Source organism: Schistocerca cancellata, chromosome 1 (assembly GCF_023864275.1).
Source record: "Schistocerca cancellata isolate TAMUIC-IGC-003103 chromosome 1, iqSchCanc2.1, whole genome shotgun sequence".
Classification (NCBI taxonomy): Eukaryota; Metazoa; Arthropoda; class Insecta; order Orthoptera; family Acrididae; genus Schistocerca; species Schistocerca cancellata.
Window position 1 is genome coordinate 1,020,169,847 of NC_064626.1, and position 23,169 is coordinate 1,020,193,015.

A 23,169-nucleotide genomic window follows, 5' to 3' on the forward strand; every position below is an offset into this window, starting at 1 on the left:
CTGCTGGCCCGTTTCAACCTCGCGATGGCGATCCAGAGTTCTGTTAAGTTTTATGAGCCGTCTTTATTAAGACACTTTTCTCATAGTATACTGTACTCGCTTCTGTTTTTGTATTATCAAATAAGGCATACACTCTCGAAACGACAGATGTGTAGTCGCATGCAATTCCGTGTCTTGTTTCTAAAGCCCGTTCCACCACAGCAGATCTGTTGTTTTGTGTATGATAATAAGAGTAAACGCAAATATTTTATATTATATTGTTTTAATATTCGTATCGTTTTCGGCACATAACAAGGGGCCCTTATTTGCATATCAATTTTTCAGTTCAGTTCACATCTATATCTTCTATACTAACAATAAATTTGTGAAACTGTCGGCCTGCCTGTTTGAACATGATTCTTCCAAGTTGCTCTAATTTTCATGGGCTTTTCACAGGTAACTTGAGCACAGTTTGAAGCACCGTATATACTTCAAAATCGAATCACGGAAAAAAAGATATAATTAATTAAAATTGAAAGTTTTGCTAAAATCATCTTTTATGTCTCTTTTATCTGTTTGATCACGCTAATCTCCAAAACTACAAGACGAATTTTCATGGCGTTTTAGCAGGTAACTCAACTGACGCTTGGGGCACAATTCAGGCCTAATTACGTCAAAATCGGATCACGGAAAAACAAACATAATACTTCAAAATTTTCATATCTGTATGTTTGAAACCGCTAATCTTTTTCATGGGATTTTCACATATAGCTTGAGCATGGCTTATGACATCGTATAGGCTTTATTTCATGAAAATCTGATCGTGGAAGAAAAGCTATCGTACTTTAATGTTTTATCCATACCCGTATTATAAATGCAAAAGTAACTCTATCCGTCACGTTTCCAGGTCTAACCCGCTGCATCGATTTAAATAAAATCTGATGTGGAGTTAGCTTGAATCTAGGAAGAACATGGACTGCTTTAGAAAGTACGTAGTACAAGGTACTTATCGAAGAGTATTACACGAATTAGGGAAACATATTTACTCTTTGAGAAAGCTATTTACTTTTTGCGGTTTGATCTTTGTCAAATATGTGAAAATGCTTTCATTGGTTTATACATGTTCTTGATACGATTCAAAGGAATGAATACAATGTGTATAGCCGGCCGGTGTGGCCGTGCGGTTCTAGGCGCTTCAGTCTGGAACCGTGTGACCGCTACGGTCGCAGGTTCGAATCCTGCCTGGGGCATGGGTGTGTGTGATGTCCATAGGTTAGTTAGGTTTAAGTAGTTCTAAGTTCTAGGGGACTGATGACCTCTGATGTTAAGTCCGATAGTGCTCAGAGCCATTTGAATCATTTACAATGTGTATAATCTTCAGCGTGTTCAGACCATATCGGTTGGGTTGCTTGGGGGAAGAGACCAAACAGCGAGGTCATCGGTCTCATCGGATTAGGGAGGGGCGTGGAAGGAAGTCGACCGCGCCCTGTCGAAGGAACCATCTCGACGTTAGCCTGGAGCAATTTAGGGAAATCACGGAAAACCTAAATCAGGATGGCTAGACGCAGGATTGAACCGTCGTCCTCCCGAATGAGAGTCCAGTGTGCTAACCACAGCGCCACCTCGATCTGTCACTCCATATGGTCACTTCAATAGCACAAATTACAGATGCGCACTCTTGCCCATACGACGAAAACATTTCTCCCAAGGATAGTCCAGTTTGCTAATATCGTCATGTAGAATGTTTAACTTATCTGAGAGTATCCGTAACGCTCTCGCACCGACGAAACAAGTTATCTGACGTCTTTCTTTGATGAGTCCATCAACCTGATTTCGTGGAGGCTCGCCGATTGCCGTATGCTACCGTCCACTCTGAGCTCCGTCACACGTGTTCACATTAGCTCCACCATTTACTACATTACGAGCACGATCTACATAGCGTCGCACATTACTGTCGTCGGAACAATCATCACCTTACACAGCTTTCATTCCTCTATGGATTTCAACTGGAGACACGTTTCCTGCGGTTAGAATCTCCATTACAGCACGCTGTTTCTCACGCACCGACATAAGAGTAGCTACGTTACACATCACCATGTAACGTGCTACAATTCGGAGCCGTCTAGCGACAAAGGTTGCAACTTGAGTCAGCGAAGCGGAAAAGTGTACTGAGTAAAATGCTTGGAATGTAATACCTCAACCGGTATAAGAAACAGAATAAAAAATACGGAGGCATCATTTTTGAGCACACCCCTCGTATTTCACAATATCATGACTTCCAGGTCGCGTGGTTTGAGACGCCATGTCACGGATTGCGCGGCCCCTCACGCCGGAGGTTAGAGTCTTCCCTAGGGCATTGGTGTGTGTGTTGGTCTTAGCATAAGTTAGCTTAAGTTAATTTAAGTAGGGTGTAAGTCTAGGGACCGATAACCTCAGCAGTCTGATCCCTTAGGAATTCACACACACGAGATTTGCATGAAACTGACGAAATAGTCGGCTATGTTTGTTCCGGTCACAGTCCTAAAAGCAGTTTATTTTCGTTTTATGGAAATACTACCCAGACGATAATATAACTGGAACCACAGTTTCTACGCAGTTTGTGATGTTTACAATGTCGAAAGTCAGCTAAAAGTAGTGACTATTCTTTCTCTCCTTCATAACAAATCATTCTGTTTATTCTAATTATAATAATATTGACGCTTACTTTCGACTTGATATTTACCATTGTATACCGGCCTTATGTGAAGTATCCATGATTCCAAATTGATTAAGGGACAGGTATGCATTCACAAAAGAAAAATCAGTAATACCCTTCTTAGGTACAAGCCGATTTACTATATAGTTAAGGCTCGCCGGCCATTTGACCATCTTCCGTGCGGATGCACAAACAGTGCCCGAACTTTTACGGGAATCGGCAAAAAGCCGCGAGTAATGAGTATAATGGTGAAATATTTCCGTCTCCTCTATACCTCGTTTTTTAATGATAACCTTGCCTTTTATAATAACCTATGTAACCTTCCCTTAGGATTTCTGTCTCTTGCTTAATAATAACAAATGAAATCTTCCCTTTGAAATTTATTCTCTTTCTCAATCTTCGCATACAAATTTAATTGCTGCTTATTAAAAGTGATTTTCTGATTATTTCGACGAAACATAGAATGTGTCGTCGTCGTGTGGCCCTCAGTCGTTATCTGCAATAACCCAAAACTGTTCCTTACCTTTTTTTACTGTTAGTGGATCGCCATCTGACTGCTACATCGAACTGCGACATGAATATACTTACTCTGGTTTACTATACTCTATTAGCTGCTGGTGGTCTGTCATAATAAGTGGCTGTATTTATTACCAAAGCTGACGTTATTCTTTAATAGCAAAGCTGACGTTATTCTTTAATTAATTTGACTGAAGTTACGTAATTCATAGTTAAACTTTTTCTTGACAACAATAAAATTTTGCAAAGTTTTACTTTGATGGTTTTTGGGATGGATTATAATTAGAAATGCAATATTACTGGCAAAAATTAATTATATTCTGAATGAAATGATTTTACAAACGTTCAAATGGGACTTCCTTTTTACAATAATCGTACAACTAGCAATGCGCAAACATACCTTCAGTAGTCTTGAGTTTCTCAAACAATTAATTCAATAATATTAGTTCCTCTTATGATAATAGTTAGCTGATGTCTCTGTACATCCGTTTATAATCTCTTGTAAATCATAGCTAGTGGCTGGCAGGCACACCGCTCCTCTCAACCTATCGCTTCAGACCTGCTACCGATTCGCTTCACGTCTCGCTTACTACTGACTTCCTACGAACGCTAAAGTGCGGTCTCTCCTGCCAACAATGCTTTCTGGTGCAGACAATCCCTGTTACCATTACAAAATGTATCAATGCGCGGTCTTTCCCGCTCTTTTCTTAAAATGTAGCCGTACGCGGTTTCTCCCGCCCTTTTTAAAATTATATCTACAATACTTTGGTGCAGACATTCCCTGCTACCACAATTATTTCCAACATGACAAATATTAATTATTCCTACTTAATCCTATTAATAAAATATAAACATCTTTCATAAATTGTGGTTTGACAATAGACAATAGAAATATACACGTCTTACAATGGGAAGGGGCACCTTGAATATCGTGGGGGACAATAAGTTAGGAATGTGGGTCGTACTCGCTTCGGCGGTACATATACTAAAATTGGAATGATACAGAGAGGATTGGCATGGCCCCTGCGCAAGGATGACACGGAAAATCATGAAGCGCTCGCCGGCACGGTAGCTCAGAGTGTTCGGTCAGAGAGCTGGCATCTGTAACAAAAAGAACTGAGCGAACGGATCAACGACCAACTCCAACGCATGTCACCTGGCGTCCGCTGCCATCAAATACAACGAACAATTACGAGCAAAAAAAAAAAAAAATTGGATAGAGCGTCTGCCATGTAAGCAGGAGGTCCTGGGTTTGAATCCCGGTCGGGGCACACATTTTCAACTGTCCCCGTTGACTTATATCAGCTCCCGTATGCAGCTAGAGGTATTCATTTCATTGATGTACTATCTGCCAGGCGTGCATCTTCATGATTTCGCGGCGCAGTGGTTGCTCCATTAAATATCAGGCATGCAGCTGCATAACTTGGACTCCTTCTTCTGATATTTCGGCAGTATGCTGTTCGGCTATCTTTGGAGTAAGTTGAAAGATTGATGCTACAGAACTCGCTCAGTCCTTCTAAACTCCCGTGGCCGCGCATGCAGTGGTTCAGTCCACGAGTTTAAAAGAACGTACTGGATTCAAGATTTCCTTGCAGATAGAACTCAACACGTCGATCTTAAAGGAATAAAATTTCCGGAGTACCCCAAGGGAATGTGACAGAACCGTTACTCTTTACAATGCAAGTAAATGACCTAGTAGAAAGCATCAGGATCTCGTTAAGACTGTTCGCGTATGTTGTGGTTGTCTATATTAAAGTAGCAAAGCACAAGACAGCAAAGATTTGCAGAATCACCTACAGAAGTTTGATGAGTGATGCGACTCTGGCAGTTGACCCTGAACGTCAATAAATGTATTGCGCATACACAGGAAAATAAATCCACTACTCTACATTACTGGTGGCAAAATGCTGGAAACACTGTCTGACGTAAAATGTCTAAGAGTAACTATCCTGAGGACCCTAAGTGGATGACGATATAAAACAAATAGTAGGAGAAGGAGATGACACGCAGAGAGTCATAGAAAAAATTTTAAGGAAATGTAAACCATCTACGAAAGAAGTGGCCTGCAAGGCACTTGTTCGACCTATTCTTGAGTACTGTTCATCAATCTGGGACCCTTACCAGATATCACTGACAGAAGAGATAAATGCGATCCAACGAAGAGCGGCGCGTTTCGTCAATGGATCGTTTCGTCGGTGCGAGAGCGTTGCAAGAACGTAAAACAAACTCTAGAGGCAGACGCTACAAGAGAGGCGTTGTGCACCATCGATTGGTTGAGTACTGAAATTTGGAGAGTACTTCCGGGAAGAGTCGGACAACATATTACTTCCTCCCAGATATATCTCACGAAATTATCACGGCGAGAAAATTCGAGGCATTAGAGCTACTACATAGGCTTACCAATATTCATTCTTCCCACGTGACATTCGCGGGTGGAAGAAGGAAGGGGGAGAAGAGTTAGTGGTAGCAGGAGAACCCTCTGTATCACACCGCCAGGTGGTTTGCGGTGTAATGATGTAAACACAGTTGTGTAAAGTAAGTCTTTCAGCTCACTCTGAAGATGGCCGAACAGTATTCGGCTGAAATATTAGGAGATTAAGTGGAATTTACGCGACTGCATGCCCGAAATTTAGTGGAGCTGCTTGTCAGGTATATGTCGATAGTCTTGCTCGAAATTCCTTCCTTCTTGTCTATAACATGGCGATAAAATCAAACGAGACTCGTGCTGCGTGAGCGGCGACAGATTTGTTACACAGATACCCGAACCCATTCATTTGCAGAATCTTTCATCTGATGGGTGTGGCCACTCTGTCACTGTCAAAGCTGGAGAAAGTCAAATATTGGTAGGTCCGCCGAGCTGACCACTAAAATTAATAACGCTACCAGCAAACAGGTCAGCAGATAATGCCTGTTGTTTCGGTAGCTGCGCGCAGTTACGGTGAAGTGCTTGTTTTCTCTCGCTAACATCATAATATAGAATTTACCTCCTGTGTTACTTTCCTCTCGCTAATAAAAGAACGCGCGGCGCCGCAGAAAATCACCGGTCGCGCGGTGGGACAGGTATCTGATCAGTGGCGCGGCAGACGTGTTTTCTTGCAGGACATAAGAGGCTGTGCATGGCGCCCGAAGCAACAAGTGGAGCCGAGCGGCAGCGGTGGAGCAACAACCGTCCGAGGCGCTTCCCGCGAAAGATGAACGCGTTACTACGGAAAGTGTCAACTACTGTTCGTCCACGAGACACAGAAAGCAATAGGCATAGGTTCCCAGGTAGATACCGGGTTCCTTGAGTCCCGAAAGGTATTCGATAGAGCTGCTGAGAATTCTTCCGGATTGTATGGCCGTGGTCAATGGAACTCGTCAATCCCTGACGTTTCGTCCAAGTCTACGTTGGACATCTTCGGACGTGCTTCTGGTTGTGCTGAATATCGCCGACGAGTCGGACGTCGAAGAGCGGCCTAAATACCGTGGAAAGTGGGCGTGGTCTGGATTTCACGTGATAGCAGAGATAAACCTTGTCAAAGATAAAATTTTTTAAACTATCGATCATAGTACATCAAAGATAAAAATTTCTCATCGATTCTGTAGCGCCACAGTCCATATATCACTGAGTTTCATGGCTTCTTCTTTTCTGTTAAAATTATCCCATGTTTACATATTTCGATGAATGATTTTCAGACCAACTAAGAACATAGGCCAAGCACTTCGTTCCGTTAAGGATAAACGTCCCCCTCTCTCTGCAAGTGGTGTATATAAGATTCCGTGTACGTGTGGCAAGGTCTACATTGGAACTACAAAGAGAAGTGTGAATACACGGTTGAAGTAGCCTAACATAAAAGTCTTTGCCGACTAGGGAAAACAGACAAATTAGACGTGATGATGATGATGTTTGGTTTGTGGGGCGCTCAACTGCGTGGTTATCAGCGCCCGTACAATTTCCCAACCTTTGCTCAGTCCAATTTCGCCACTTTCCTGGATGATGATGAAACGATGAGGACAACACAAACACCCAGTCATCTCGAGGCAGGTGAAAATCCCTGACCCCGCCGGGAATCGAACCCGGGACCCCGTGCTCGGGAAGCGAGAACGCTACCGCGAGACCACGAGCGGCGGACACAAATTAGACGTGGTGGAACATGCACTTCAATCAGGTGATCAGGTGGCCAAATTTTCGGAAACTGAAGTTTTATGTACTATGACGAACTTTTATCCATGGCTATACAGAGAAGCCATCGAAATATATAAACATGGGATAATTTTAACAGAGAAGAAGAAGCCATGAACCTCAGTGATATTATGAAACGTCCCCTTTGAACAATTATACATGACTGTGCTTAAACTGACACACAATATTTTTAGCGCAACGCAATCTGACTTTCAAAAATCCCTACAAAAGAATGGTCCTGACTAACGTTAACCTATACGTTTCACAAATCACTTACCTCACCAAAAATCTTCGTTACTCGAACTACTGCAATACAGCGAGCGCCACTACTGCCAGCTAAATAAAATATTCATACTACGGAAGGCACTAATTACTGATAGGCATAGTTAGCAAATGAAAGATTTTAATAGAGAACAAACAATGTATTTACCTTAATAGTGTTGAAAAATCATAATATACATAGCAGTTCATGACATCCAGTCTTACAAATTTCAAAACTCCGCCATTTCTCTCCCCACATCCACCACTGCTGGCGGCTCACCTCCAACTGCGCAACGCTACGCGCTGTTAACATCCAGCTGCCCAGCGCTACAATGGCGGCGAGTATTACAACAATGCCAACCAGCCACAGACTGCACACAGCACAGCCAGTGATTTTCATACAGAGCACTACGTAATGTTGCCAATAAGAGAACATAAACAGCCTACTACCAATATATGGGCTGTAGCGCTACAGAATCGATGAAAATTTTTTATCTTTGATGTACTATGATCGATAGTTTAAAAATTTTTATCTTTGACAAGGTTTATCTCTGCTATCACGTGAAATCCAGACCACGCCTACTTTCCACGGTATTTAGGCCGCTCGACTCGTCAGTCGGCAAGACTCAGCACAACCAGAAGCACCTCCTAAGATGTGTAACGTAGCCTTGGACGAAACGTCAGGGATTTAAGTGTTCCATGGACTACATCGTATAACCCGGAAGAATTCTCAGCAGCTGAAACATCTGGTCGTGAAAGCTTTCATTGTATGAATATTCGATACAGTTCCGCACTGTCGCCTGATGAACTAAATACGAGTGTATGAAGTATCAGACAACTTTGTGACTCGATTGAGAGGATGCTAGCAAACAGGACACAAGTCATTCTGTACGCGGAGAAGTGTTGAAACGTATATGGTATGAAGTATCAGACAACTTTGTGACTCGATTGAGAGGATGCTAGCAAACAGGACACAAGTCATTCTGTACGCGGAGAAGTGTTGAAACGTAAAAGTGACTTCTGGTATGCCCCGATGGAGGACCATTACTTTTCACACTGTGTATAAATGACCCAGTAGAGAATGTTGGAAGTTCCAAGATGTTTTTCGCGGACTTTGCTGTTGTATAAACAGGATGGTCGTAATATTAGAAAACTGTAGCGAAATGGTAGAAGGCCTGCAGAGGACCGACGCCTGGTGCAAGGAGTGGCAATTGAACCTCAACATAAACATGTCTACATCTACATCGACATGGGTACTCTGCAAATCAAATTTAAGTGCTCGGCAGAGGGTTCATCGAACCACTTATACAATCTATTATTCCAACCTCATGCAGGGTGCGGAAAAAAACGAAGACCTATATCTTTCCGTGCGAGCTCAGAGTTCCCTTATTTTAATATGGTGATCGTTTCTCCCGATGCAGGTCGGTGTCAACAAAATAATTTCGGATTCGAAGGAAAAAATTAGTGACTGGAATTTCGTGAGAAGATTCCGCCGCAACGAAAACTGCCTTTGTCCTAATGATGTCCAGCTCAAATCCTGTATCATTTCAGTGACATTCTCTCCCCTATTTCGCGATAACACAAGAGTGCTGCCCTTCTTTGAACCTTGTCCATGTACTCTGTAGTCCTATCTGGTAAGAATCCCACACCACGTAGCAGTATTCTAGAAGACGACGGACAAGCGTAGTGTAGGCAGTCTCCTTAGTAGATCTGTTACATTTTCTAAGAGTCCTACCAATTACACTCAGTGTTTGGTTAGCCTTCCCCGCGACATTTTCTATGTGTTCCTTCCAACGTAGGTTGTTCATAATTCCTAGGTATTTATTTGAATTTACCGCCTTTAGATTTAACTGATTTATCGTGTAACTGAACTTTAACGGTTTCCTTTTAGCACTCATGTGGATGACCTTACACTTTTCATTATTTAACGTCAATTGGCTAGTTTTGCACCATACAGATACCTTTTCTAAATCGTTTTGCAATTTGTTTTGATCTTCTGATGAATTTACTAGTCGGTAAACGACAGCATCATCTGCAAACAACCTAAGACAGCTACTCAGATTGTCTCCTAAATCGTTTATGTAGGAAAGGGCCCATAACACTACCACGGGGAACATCAGAACTCACTTCTGTTTTACTCGATGACTTTCCATCATTTACTACGAACTGTGACCTCTCTGACAGGAAATAACGAATCCAGTCACATAACTGAGACGATACTCCATAAGCATGCAATTTCACTACAAGCAGCTTCTGTGGTACAATGTCAAAAGCGGCCGTTGTGGCCGAGCGGTTCTAGGTGCTTCAGTCTGGAGCCGCGCGACCACTACGGTCGCAGGTTCGAATCCTGACTCGGGCATGGATGTGTGTGATGTCCTTAGGTTTGTTAGGTTCAAGTAGTTCTAAGTTCTAGGGGACTGATGACCTCAGATGTTGAGTCCCTTAGTGCTCAGGGCCATTTGAACCATTTTTGTGCTGAGAAATAACTGTTAAGAAAAGAAAATCGTTACACTGCGACGTTTCCGAGTTAATTAGCATTGAAGTTAGCCAATCATGTCGCTGCCCGCTCAAATTCAAGTGGCCCGCCAGTTGGTGTCAGTTGTTCTCATACAGTAGATGACAGCGCACGAGTCTGATTATCCTCTGGCTTCGGTTCGATCCCTACTATCTTCCCATGTCGAATTTTTGTGTTTAGCAAAGCAAACGAAGAACATGTCTGGCGATACTGTCTCTGGCAGGCTGCTTAAATTTGAGCCCCAACTGTCTGATTGGCTAGCTTCAATTATAATTAACCCGGAAAACACACAACATATCGGTTTTTTCCTTAAAATTATCATGCGTATTCGGAAGGAAAGATAGGGTGAATTGAAGCCTTTTTCAAAAATAATCACTAGAAGCCTAAGGACAACTATCCCGCTCTTTCAAAAGCTGAAGGTTTCCCTGTTCACAGAATTCCTGGTGCTGTGTCCTTCAGTTCACCGTCTGAGTTCAAACACATCCCCCTGAGATGCTTTCTTAGTGGACGCAACAGACGGAAGTCGCAGGGCATCATGTACGGGCTGTAGGGAAGACGCTCAAGCTGCTCCCTCTTCAAAAATGGTTCAAATGGCTCTGAGCACTATGGGACTTAACATCTATGGTCATCAGTACCCTAGAACTTAGAACTACTTAAACCTAACTAAACTAAGGACATCACACAACACCCAGTCATCACGGCTCCCTCTTCAATTTGGTCTCAATACCTTGTATGACCTTGGAGACGTGTGGATGCACGTTATCGTGGAGTAGAGCCACTCCCTCCATGAGGCCATTTATTCTTGACGGACTTGACATGGTTACAGAGTGTCTCACAGTATACGTCACTGTCAACGGTTTTTCCATGCTCGATGAGTTCGGTGAGTATCGGGCTTCGGATGTTGAAAAAGGTGGTGTGCCTACTGAGTGCACAACTTTGAATTTTTTAGGAGGAGGTGGCGAAGCATGCTTCCACTACATGCCGTCCCACTTCGTCTCTGGCTTGACGTGACAGCACCAGCTCTCGTCACCTGCGAAGATCCACCCCAGGAAGGCAGGGTCCTCATAATGCCAGAACAGATTACTTTTGCTGAGCTTCTTCGAAGCCCACTGCACACACGCCTTCCGGTATTGTACGCAACTGCCTGCACTGTTGCAACAGTGGCCTTCACAGTCACTGCTAACACTTGCATTATGACAAGCCAATCAAGGTCGTTCACCTTGTCGGTGAGTTCGGCCACCGTGACCATGTATGCCTGTCGTGGTGTCGGATCGTCACTCAAACGCTCCCGGCCTTCACGAAAATGGGTGTGTGTGTATTGTGTTGGGTATTGAACCGGGGACCTAGAAACGACAGAGAGGCTTCGTGCCGCCATAGCCCTCAGTGGTTCACAACCCCACAACAGGCCAGAGCAGTCCGCCCACCCCACCGCCGCCCCACATCGAACCCAGGGTTATTGTGCGGTTCGGCCCCCAGTGGATCCCCCTCCGGGAACGTCTCATACCAGACGAGTATACCCCAAATGTTTGCGTGGTAGATTAATTATGGTGTACGTGTACGTGGAGACAATGACTGCGCAGAAATTGCCGACATAGTGTAACTGAGGCTATAAGGGGAACCAGCCCGCATTCGCCAAGGCAGATGGAAAACCGGCTAAAAACCATCCACAGGCTGGCCTGTACACCGGACCTCGACACTAATCCGCTGGGCGGATTTGTACCGGGGACCGGCACGCATTTCCGCTCGGAAAGCAGCGCGTTAGACCGAGCGGCTAGCCGGGCGGGCTATGTAAACGTGTACTCCACTTTCTCACTGGGTTGTCAGACACACGGTCTTCTCCGTAAACGGTCACCATCTGGCGATGAATATCGGCCGCTTTAACTCCTTCTACAGTCAGAAATCTGATAACACTTCGCTGCTTCTCATTGGTAGGATTTTTCGATGTGAACGCCATGATGTTCGCACATACACTGCCGCTTCAAATAGACGGAACACACAACCGCCTGCTTCTCTTGCGCGCCATGTGCCCGCACATGCGCGCAACCACGCCGGACACGAAATTGCCTCCCTAGGTGCCTCCTACTTATCCCAAAGCGGCAAATGCAGATTTCAACCGGTCTGATTGTTACGACGTTTCGTACCTTTTCATGTGAATACTGCTTATATTTCTCAGCACAACGCAACATGTAACACCCTTACAAGCTTTTGAGACTGTTTCTGACCACCCTTTATATTCACATGACAGTCATGGGATCCTGATCAACACGAGTAACATTACTGCAGAACGTTAAACCACCGTTTCATTAAGCTACGATACTGCCGCAATCAATTTCTAACACGTGCTCGTAAACATTTCGGTTTCTTAACAAGAGGCGTAACACAATCTTCTGACAAATAACCAACACTGAAATGCGATTTCTGAAGGAGAAATCTGCTGTGCAATCTTTCATTATATATATGGACTATAGAACTCGTTACTCCTATTTCTGCTGTTGTGCGGAACTGCTAATCATTTGCATTTCAGAAGCAGGTAATTCACGTTGAAAGTTGCTCGTTCTTTTATAATTTCATTTTTTGTTCTCTACATTTTTGCTTTCCTTAGATCGGGACAGTACCTTTACAGTGCTTTGCGTGTTTCTGCTGTAGTCAATTTCGGTTGAGCAATCTCTTCGTGTAAGGGCAGTCAAATGAAAACTAGACAGGCGCAAAGAAAGTAGACAAATTGTATTATTTCAAGAGTAATAGCCATAACTGTAAATACATTTATCCCATTGAGCGACAATGTGGTCAATGCCTTCGAGGAAAAATACTTGCTCTTGCCTACGAAAACATGAAGTACCCAGACGTGCACCTCTCCGTCCAAAGTGAATGGATGGCCAGAAATGTCTTTCCTCAGGTATCCAAAAATAAGGCAACCGCATGGGAAGAGTTGGGATGATTTGTGGGAAGAGACCAAACGGCGAGGTCATCGGTCTCATAGGATTAGGGAAGGAAGTCAGCCGTGCCCAGTCAAAGGAACCATCCCGGCATTTGCCTGAAGCGATTTAGGGAAATCACGGAAAACCTAAATCAGGATGGCCGGATGCTGGATTGAACCGTCGTCCTCCCGAATGCGAGTCCAGTGTGATAACATGAGAAGAGATCGGGACTGTATGGAGGGTGTGTAAGAGCTTCCCCGTGTAGTCGAAACAACAGGCACACCACCTCCACGAAAGTCATGATGACCTTTCCTTGAACATGGCGCCACAACTAACGCACAACGGTACGTGGACGTTTTGCAAAAACTGAAACGCGCCAAGTCCAAACACTGAGTGGTATTGACTGACGGCATCCTTCTAGTGTAAGATCATGCCCGCCCATATGTCGCCAACGTTGTTTCGACTACGCTGCAGGAGTTTCGCTGGGAAGCCCTTACACAACATCCCGATCTCTTCCATATTATGATATTATGATATGAAGAAAGATATTCGTGAGACGGTACTGACGATCTTGTCTCACAGTGGGATAAACGCATTAAGAATTATGGCGATTAATTTTGAAATAATAAAAAATATAGTAATTCCAACCCCCAAAGAAAGCAGGTATTGGCAGATGTGAAAATTACCGAAGTATTAGTTTAATAAGTCATGGTTGCAAAATACTGACACGAATTCTTTACAGACGAATGGAAAAACTGGAAGAGGTTGACCTTGGGCGAGATCAGTTTGGATTCCGTAGAAATGTTGGAACACGCGAGGCAATATTGACCCTACGACTTATCTTTGAAGGTAGATTAAGGAAAAGCAAACCTACGTTTCTAGCATTTGTAGATTTAGAGAAAGCTTTTGACAATGTTGACTGGAATACTCTCTTTTAAATTCTGAAGGTGGCAGGGGCAAAATACAGGGAGCGAAAGGCTATTTACAAGTTGTACAGAAAACAGATGACAGTATAAGAGTCGAGGGGTATGAAAGGGAAGCAGTGATTGGGAAGGGAGTAAGACAAGACTGTAGCCAATCCCCGATGTTATTCAATCTATATATTGAGCAAGCAACAAAGGAAACAAAAGAAATATTTGGAGTAGGAATTAAAATTCATGGAGAATAAATAAAAACTTTGAGGTTAGCCGATGGCATTGTAATTCTGTCAGAGGCAGCAAAGGACTTGGAAGAGCATTTAAAGGGAATGGACAGTGTCTTCGAAGGAGGATATAAGATGAAAATCAACAAAAGCAAAACGAGGATAATGGAATATAGTCGAATTAAATCAGGTGATGCTGAGGGAATTAGATTAGGAAATGAGACACTTAAAGTAGTAGATGATTTTTGCTATTTAGGGAGCCTCATAACTGATGATGGTCGAAGTAGAGAGGATATAAAATATAGACTGGCAATGGCAAGGAAAGCGTTTCTGAAGAAGAGAAATTTTTTAACATCAAGTATGGATTTAAGTGTCAGGTAGTCTTTTCTAAAAGTATTTGTACGGAGTATAACCATGTATGTGTATGAAACATGGACGATTAATAGTTTAGACAAGAAGAGAATAGAAGCATTCGAAATGTGGTGCTACAGAAGAATGCTGAAGATTATATGGGTAGAGCACGTAACTAATGAGGAGGTGCTGAAGATAATTGGATAGAAGATAAATTTGTGACACAACTTGACTAAAAGAAGGGATCGGTTAGTAGGACATGTTCTGAGGCATCAAGTGAACGACAGATTAGTATTGGAGGGCAGCGTGGAGGGTAAAAATCGTAGAGATGAATACACTAGGCAGATTCAGAAGGTTGTAGGGTGCAGTAGTCACTTGGAGATGAAGAAGCTTGCACAAGATGGAGTAGCATGGAGAGCTGCATCAAACCAGTCTCTGGAATGAAAACCATCACCACAACAACAACAACAACAGAATTTGCTTACTCTTTTTCCATCTGTACCATTTTCGTTTCACTGTCCTTTATATGCCCACTGAGGCACATCGTATCTTCGGAGATCGGTCTAGGCCATCAACCAATATGAAGCCTTCGCTGTTTCGGAACAACTTGGTGCTCTAGTTTGAACGTGCATTTTCTGGCATCCGTCGATCTTCGTGCTGCTTGGTTTATGTGGAACGATGGTTTTGTCTGTATTTGGTCTGAGTTGATTCGTATATCCTACAACGATGAAGGAACTAGATTAGATATATTTAGTTATTCGCTGTGGTGAATATTAGATAAGTTTATAAGTTTTACCAGAGGTATAGTCTAAAATTCTGGACAGTTAACATTCAATTATTCCACATTCAGACTCACCAGAATATCGTTCCACTTGACTAAATGTAACCTTATAGATTACTCATTTTTTATTAAAGGGAAGTTGATTCTAGGAGTGAACATTATCTCTTGAATCCGTCGTGTTTAAGATTCAAACTTTTCATCCTCTCGTGAACAGTAAATGAGTTGCTGCGCTGATGGAAGAAGTGTACTCGTATTGCGAGCATGTCTTTTCGTTGGACACTCCGTGAAAGGAGTCTTACATTTATCTCTTGAGAACCTATGTGAGCTTTGTAAATCAACTTAATTATTTCAGGACCATTTACATACATGTTTACAACCTTTTCTTTTAATTATTTGACTTGATACAAGTTGTTTGGTCCGTTACATTCACTTAATAAGCTACAGTCTGGCACACCGCCATATTGCCTGCGTTTGCTGCAAGCGATGGTGGCACATAAATGTTCTAAGCTGGCGCAAACAGTTAACTGAATTACTTACACTCTGCAGTTCCAGAACACTAGCAATAAATATTATTTCTTTGCATGAAATCAGGTTTCAGATGCAGAAAGGTATATCGTCGGTTGCTGTTATTAACGATCGGTGTTTTATAATCGTACTTCAGAGTGACCTGTCATTTTAGTGATATATACAGGGGAGTCACGAGGTTTTCCCCCGGTTGCTGGAGGTTATTCCTTAGGTTATTTTGAACAAAAAATGTAAATACAGTAATGTGGTCAGATTCATACTTAATGAGCTACATCAGAGTTCCGAAACATGCCACGGGTGTGGAGCGCTACACTTGTGTTCACAGGACACACGATCAGTCTTAGGTAGACAAGTGCAACGAGTGGTACGTTTGCGTAACAACCACATTGTTGATACTGCAGTCAGCGTTTACTGTTATTGCCTCCTATGTAAAGTACACTTTGCAATTCTGTACAAGTATTCATCGCAGGAGTATGGAGAAATGGTGTACATTTTAGGCTTCTGTGATGGTAACGTGAAAGCTGCTGTTGACGACTATCACCGTCGGTTTACTAATGGTAGGATTCCGAGTGCCAAAACATTTAGTGGAACATATCGAACATTGCTACAAACTGGCACTCTTCCCAGTACTCGTATTCACTCCGATAGACATCGTGACGTCCAAGAAGAGAAAAACATTCTTAATTCAGTAGAGCGCAGTCCTCGTTCAAGTACAAGACGCCTAGCTACCCGATTGAACCTTTCACAGTCTAAGGTATAAAGGATTCATCATGAGAATGGACTGTATCCTCTTCATGTGCAGAAAGTTCACCATTTAGAGCCACATGATTGTGCCAACCGTTTGCACTTTTGTAACTGGTTAAATGGAAATCGGCAGCTCTATCGCTTCATAATGTTCAGTGATGAGGAACCTTCAGAAGAGACGGCGTCAACAACATGCATAACATGCATGTCTGGGCAGGCAAAAATCCCCATGTCACGGTGGTATCTCAATTTCAACGCAGATTCAGTGTCAGCGTCTGGTGTGGTGTTGTGTGAAACTGTTTATTCTCCCGGGAAATTTAAATGGTCAGATGTACGGTAACTTTTTACGAGAAGACTTACCGCAGCTTCATGAAGATGTTCCTCTGGAAACAAGACGCCACATGTATCAACATGATGCGGCATCTGCACACTTCCACCATGTGGTAACAGCTTATCTTAATCAGCAATTCATACATCGACGGATAGCTCACGAGGGCCCTATCAGCTCGCCTGCCAATTAATACCGCTAGATCACAGCACCTGGAGGTGGATGAAAGACGTGGTGTAAGAAGTAAAGGTGGAAACACGAGAAGAATTGATACAAAGCATTTTCAATGCCGCTACGTCAGTAAAGGACGAGCATGTGAAATTACGAAATGCTACTCGCGCGGTTCACTCCCGTGCGAATCTTTGTCTTCAAATGCAGGGACGAAATTTTGAACACTTGCTTTAAATCCACTCTGAATGCAAGTGACTGATAAAAATTGTTTAAATTAATTATTATGTGCATTTTTGATAGTGAAATCCTACAATAAAATTTTTTTCTGCCATTTTCTCCTTTATTATGGAACTCATCCCTTTACTTCATTTACATTTATTGTCCGAAATAACCTAAGGATACCCTCCAGAAACCGTGACTCACCCTGTATGTAGAAGAGTTGATATCAAGGGGCTCTCTGTTTACGATATTAGGTGGAAATATCATTCTGAAATCGTGTTCTGCTCTTAATGGTTCAAGAAAGTATTAGTATAGCTGTTATTTCAAATTCAGAGTCAACGATTAGATATCTACATCGACATCTACGTGATTACTCTGCTATTGACAATAAAGTGCCTGGCAGAGGGTTCAATGAACCTACTTCAAGCCGTCTCTCTACCGTTCCACTCTCGAACGGCGCGCGGGAAAAACGAGCACTAAAATTTTTCTGTGCGAGCCCAGATTTCTCTTATTTTATAGCGATGATCATTTCTCCCTATGTACGTGGGTGCTAACAGAACGTTTCTGCAATCGGAGAAGAAAACTGGTGAATGAAATTTCATGAGAAGATCCCGTCGCAACGAAAAACGCCTTTGTTTTAATGATTTCCACTCCACGTATCATGTCTGTGACACTATCTCCCCTACTTCGCGATAATACAAAACGAGCTGCCCTTCTTTGTACTTTTTTGATGTCATCCGTCAGTCCCATCTCATGCGGATCCCGCACCGCACAGCAATACTCCAGAATAGGGCGGACAAGCGTGGTGTATGCAGTCTCTTTAGTAGACCTGTTGCACCTTCTAAGTATTCTGCCAATGAATCACAGTCTTTGGATGGCTCTACCCACAACATCATCTATGTGGTCGTTCCAATTTAGGGTATTTGTAATGTTAATCCCTAAGAATTTAGTTGAATTCACAGCCTTCAGATTCGTGTGACGTTTCACGTAATCGAAATTTAGCGGATTTCTCTTAGTACTCATGTGAATAACTTCAAACTTTTCTTTATTCAGGGTCAATTGCCACTTTTCGCACCATACAGATATCTTATCTCAATTACTTTGCAGTTCGTTTTGGTCATCTGATGACTTTACAAGACGGTAAATGACAGCACCATCTTCAAACACTCTAAGACGGCTACTGAGATTGTCTCCTATGTCGTTAATATAGATCAGATATCTGAAGTAACATCCTCATGTGCACTCCTTAGAGCTATAAGCCGGAAGCAAGCAAACATTTCAATTTTAGGACAGTTTCCTGATGAATCACTATTTATTGTTTGAACAGTAAATGGGCAAACTTCCTTTCCACCGCGCGTACTCGTAGGGTGTGTAATCGTGTGCCGGCCGGAGTGGCCGAGCGGTTCTAGGCGCTTCAGTCTGGAACCGCGCGACCGCTACGGTCGTAGGTTCGAATCCTGCCTCGGGCATGGATGTGTGGGATGTCCTTGGGTTAGTTAAGTTTAAGTAGTTCTAGGTTCTAGGGGACTGATGACCTCAGATGTTAAGTCCCATAGTGCTCAGAGCCATTTGAACCATTTGTAATCGTGTGTGTCCGTAACTGTTCTGTTAAACACACTCCCGGAAAAAAATGGAACAGCCATAATGTTCAGTGGTACCAGACTGTATAATCTGTGCATGGTGAGGGGTTATAGTGATACTGATTAATGTGTCACGGTCATCGGCGATCAGGTGGCGCTCAGGAGGCCTGTCTATGCACCACCGATGAGTATGTACTCATGCTGTACGGATTCAGCCAGGCCGGAGTGGCCGAGCGGTTCTAGGCGCTTTTGTCTGGAACCGCGCGACCGCTACGGTCGCAGGTTCGAATCCTGCTTCGGGCATGGATGTGCGTTGTGTCCTTAGGTTAGTTAGGTTTAATTAGTTCTAAGTTCTAGGGGACTGATGACCACAGCTGTTAAGTCCCATAGTGCTCAGAGCCAATTTTTGAGCGCGATCGCATTGTGGGCGTGTGGGAAGCTGGATGGACGGATTGACGGATTGTTGCACGTGTTGGGTACAGTGTATCGCTGGCGTGTTGCTACCTTCAACATGATCTACGGAACATTCCCATGCACTACACCAGATTCTGGACGTCCGCCTAGTACAGAAGCACGTCAGGATCGACACACTGTGTGAGCGGCAGTGGCCTACTGAACGTCATCGAGGGACAAAATCCGGGCACACGTTGTGCCAGCTGTAATACTAGGGACCACTAGGAACCGTCCGCTTGCAACACGATTAGAATCATGTGTGCCTTTGGCCCGGCTCTCTCTAATAACACGACATAGACAAGAGCCGACTGGAGAATGGAGTCATGTTCTGTTGTCTTCATTGATGAAAACAGATTCTGTCTGCATGCGAGTGATGGACGTACACGTGTATGGTGTAGACCTGCTGAGCTGCCTATTCCAGACTGCATTCGTCCACAACACACAACCCCCATCCGAGGCTTCTTGGTGTGGGGGCCATCAGTTACAAATCATGGCTACATTTGATGTTTAAGCAGCGTAAAGTAACCGTGCTCAATATGTTGCACAGGCTGTTATGCCCTTGCTACTGCCATTTCTACGACAAGGTGATGTACTTTTTCAGCAAGACTACGCACGTTCATATAGGGCTGCTGCGGCGCAACGTCCTCTTGGTGGCGTACAGGAACCGCCCTGGTCAGCAAGATCACCAGATCTCTCGCCAACTGAACGCGAATAAGACACGATGAAGCGGGAGTTATTCGTTCTTCAGGACACCTTGCAATAAAAGGCGCAAGATGCTTGGTACAATCTGTCGCAGGATCCCATTCCCGCTTGCATGCCAGAATACACGCCTGTGTTGCCGTTAGAGAGGTACATTGTATACGTATGGGCACCCTTCACTGTTTCATTTGATCTGAATTTGTTATGATATACTGCTAGAACGATGTACTAGCTGTCACTTCACTTGTCAATAAAATGACAAGTACAGGAACTACCTATGCATAGACATCAACAAACACGTATATCATTAAAACATACACGTTGCAGAGCGTGCATTGCCGTTCATGGTGATCACACACACTATTAAGAACCTTCTCCAAGGGACCATCAGAGTCGCGGTGATTTCTATATAATTATTGTCTTTGAGTAAATGTATCATTTCTGTTCGCCCCAGTGCGTATTTCTTTCAGCTACCTTCTGTACCGTGCTACTGCATGACTTTCTACGTTGATCCAAGTTCCATCGAGCTATATTACTTGATAATGACACATCATGCGAAATTTACTTTCGTCCTTAAGTTTACACAGTAGTGTTGATGTAGAACATTATACAATTAATGCCAATATTTTTTATGGTGTAATAGAACAATAGATACGAAGTAAAATTCAAGACTAAGCCCGATATTAATTTCCGATATCAAAGAGAGTACTGTCATTCCCCCTCCTCTGCGTGGCTCACAAACTGAAGAGACTGGCGCGTTGTTATCCGGTTGTTACATTTAACAGCTAATAGAGATACTGGGCAGTTGCCTCACTTACTTTGCATGCCTGCTTTGCATACTTACTTTGAGTCTACGGTCATCACTTCGAAAAGTTACTATCCATAAGGTATGATTTGTGTACGTAAATTTTCGTTTCTGACCATTATTGCCGGCCGAAGTGGCCGCGCGGTTCTGGCGCTGCAGTCTGGAACCGCGAGACCGCTACGGTCGCAGGTTCGAATCCTGCCTCGGGTATGGATGTGTGTGATGTCCTTAGGTTAGTTAGGTTTAACTAGTTCTAAGTTCTAGGGGACTAATGACCTCAGCAGTTGAGTCCCATAGTGCTCAGAGCCATTTGAACCATTTTTTTGCCCATTATTCCCGTGTCTCAACTGCAAGTAACCTTGACATCTCACTTACTTGCTTTGTGCAGTATCTACCAACATAATAAAAACAAAGTTTCGTGGATATTCATTTCCGTGCCGGAGAGAATACCGTTTACCTTACCCTCGCGGAATTACCAATTGTCTCAATGTTTTGACCGTACAGAACACAGACAACAGCTTCTGAAGTGTACGATTTTGCTGTGACAAAAGGTTCATCCCACACTGTCATTGGGCTGCAGGTATGTTTTCGGACGGAAGCGTTCACTGAACTCAGGGCCAACTGCTGTGACAGATAAAAGCTCGGCTATGCGGTTATTGCGCTCCGGAAGGGACGCATACCAACATTCCAGCGTAAACGACCGGGAGCGAGAAAATTATGGCTTAGGTTTATCTCTCCATTCTACAATGCGTACACACGCACATCTCTGCGGTTAGGTCGCAGTGACAGCCACATACTTTTAACAACAGTCTTCTGTAATCCTTTGTCTCTCGTCACTCAGGTAAGAATTGTACAAAACATTTTGTGAATTCTGTATGCACGAGGCATCACGCAGCTTCGGCACAGACGTCATTTGGCGTGGTTTGTTGTTTGAAATTTTAAAAAATGACTATTTTATTGGCTGAGATATTATTAATGTTGAAAAATTATTTAGAGCATTTATGCGAGTGGAATGATGAGTGTGTCTGTAATAACAGAAAGTTTAATTTTGCTCTATGTAGTTTCTGAAAAAGACAACCGGCAAAGATACTACAAATTTAATTTTGTTGTGTTTCTTCCTCACATATTTCCTGTTCTTACAACTCGGAGATAATGGAACTGGGGTATGACCACTTGCACATTTGTATTTTAGGAATAAAAAACGTTCTAAAAATAGAGGAAGTATTGGGTTTATTGCCTCGTTGACAGCTAAGTAATTACAAAGGACAGAAGACAGATTGGAGTTTAACGTTCTGTCCACGACGAGGAGACTAAAGACGGAGCACTGATTGAGATTTTGGAAGGGTGGCGAAGGAAATTGCTCGCGTCCTTTTAAAAGGAAACTTCGAGGCTTTTGCCTGAAGAAATTTAGGGAAACAAAGAAAGCCTTGATATGGACGGCCGAGCGGGAATTTGAATCGTCGTCTTCGCGAACACGAACCCAGTGTCTCACCATTTCGTTATCGTACTTGAAGAGCCCTTGGAGGACAATCTTGGTGTGAGCAACGCTTAAGGAGGAAATCGACAGAGGAAACTTCCAGCATTCACCGAACGCTGTTTATAGAAACTGGTAGAGCTACAAATCATGATTGTTGAATAGGAATTTCTGTATCGCTCCTATTTTTTGCGATTCCAATGGCCCAGGTACTGTGCAATCTCATTCGTTGAAAAGCTCTTGTCATCATCATTAGAAGGCAACTCCTCTTGTGACTCTACAATACACTGTGTAGACCTAACACAAAAACACAGCTCTGGTATTGAAATATTTAAGATAATTCCTTTTCAAGAATGTTATTGTTTTTCATTTTTTGTTATGTATAATCACTTTTATTATTCTGTAAGCATTATAAACTAAAATATTGAGTGAATTTGTTATAAACGGAGTATTACTTGAAGTCGTTAAAATTAATTTTGTAAAATCTCTACAGGAGGCACACTAGCAATGTCAGTGACTTTATATTATATCAAGTCACTGAAAATGTCTGAGTGATTCAGAGGATTTCCTTGGAGTGCGAAAGACGTCTGACAACAGTGGTGGTTTATAAGGAGCACATTGTAGGGAAGCAGCATACTCACGCCTTATAAAATTCACATTAGTCTTTCATTGTGTGCCAGCCTAGTCCGCTGTAACTAGCTCTGACGTCATAAATATTGCGCAATACTTTAAAATGAAGTAAATACCCTGAAATGTTTCTAGCATGTCAGGAGTAATACAAAATCAACATGTGTTGGATATCAGTTCAATAACCATTTTCGAAATTTGGACGTTTTCTGTAGAAATCATTGG

General features: G+C 43.0%; 1 non-coding gene across 1 annotated transcript; it reads left to right on the forward strand.

Annotated features, from left to right (window-relative positions):
• Nucleotides 1–4,151: 4,151 nt before the first annotated feature.
• Nucleotides 4,152–4,258, forward strand: LOC126097036 (U6 spliceosomal RNA). Its single transcript, XR_007522084.1, has one exon. It is a non-coding gene; the product is annotated as a U6 spliceosomal RNA (small nuclear RNA).
• The last annotated feature ends 18,911 nt before the right edge of the window (nt 4,259–23,169 follow it).